The following is a 1,454-nucleotide window of genomic DNA, read 5'->3' on the forward strand; positions in this document are numbered from 1 at the left end:
TAGGCTTCTCCATTCCGGGTATTCAAGGCAGGGCGACTTCATAACCAGGACGACCCTCATGCTTCCTGGCATTTTCTTTAATCATTTTCAGGGCATAGGTGTCTTCAAGACAAGTACTCTTCTCCCCCAAATTCACGTGTTCAGATCCATAAGATTCAGTGGCGAAGAAATCTGACAGAATCGTGTCGAGATTTCCCTCATTGCACTGAAAAAAATTGACGTGGAACTTCAGAGAATCTGTTTCATGAATGCGTCCTCTGGCAACCCATCCAAATGGTGTCCAGAACGCGTAAGGTTCTTGATTCGTTCCGAAACGCCATTCTAGTGGCATGATCAAAGCTTCGGAGTCCAAAGCTAATAGGATTTCAACTTTTCCTCCATGTTGAGGGAGAGGAATATCTTTGAGATGTTTCCAACGATTTTGGATTGATTGCCACGAAAGACCATGTAAATTCTTACAAACCTCAGGCAGAGATTTGACAATCAAATGATGGATTGGTTCCAGACCTGTCGCTGCAACTAGTATATCGGTTTCAACACAATTAATTCCGAGGCTCCCAGTAGCGTTGTGCACTTCAAGTCTCTGGAACGGTTTATACATAGATCCAATCCTCTTCAACAAGGAATCACTGGCAAAAGAGGTGTCAGATCCCTCATCGATCAGAGCATAGGTAATCGCGTCTCCTTTTGGGCCGCGACAACAGATGGGGATAACGCCCAAAACATAATTGGATCAACCATTGGTATTTTGTACCACGGCCTCAGGAGCATTTGTTGAAATGATTTTTTCCTTTTCCGATCCACCTCCGTCAGGTTTTGAGGTATTCGGACCATGGAGAAGTGGGTGGTGAATGTGTGGCGAGCATGTGCTTGCTCACATTGTGCTATCTGTGATATGTATAAATAGCTAGGAACCCTTGGTAATAAACTAGTCAATTACCATCTCTAGATTCATTTAGATGGTGGACCATGCATCCGCCATAGTGGTGACTCCGACGTTTGGCTTGAGTCCTGGCCTAGTCTCCGCAACCTGGCCGCCATATTGGTGACCCCGACGTTTGGCATGAGTCCTGGCCTAGTCTCTGCATCCTGGCCGCCATATTGGTGACCCCGACGTTTGGCATGAGTCCCGGCCATATTGGTGACCCCAACGTTTGGCACGCATCCCGGGCATATTGATGACCCCGACGTTTGGCATGAGTCCCGGCCATATTGGTCTAGTCGCCGAAAACCGGCCTAGTCGCCGAAAACCGGCCTAGTCGCCGAAAACCGGCCTAGTCGCCGAAAACCGGCCTAGTCGCCGAAAACCGGCCTAGTCGCCGCATCCCGGATTTTGTTCCCAGATTTTGGGCGGATGTTCCTGGATTTTGGGCGGATGTTCCTGGATTTTGGGCGGATGTTCCTGGATTTTGGGCGGATGTTCCTGGATTTTGGGCGGATGTTCCTGGATTTTG

The sequence above is a fragment of the Tigriopus californicus genome, chromosome 11 (genome assembly GCF_007210705.1).
Source record: "Tigriopus californicus strain San Diego chromosome 11, Tcal_SD_v2.1, whole genome shotgun sequence".
NCBI classification, from domain to species: Eukaryota; Metazoa; Arthropoda; class Copepoda; order Harpacticoida; family Harpacticidae; genus Tigriopus; species Tigriopus californicus.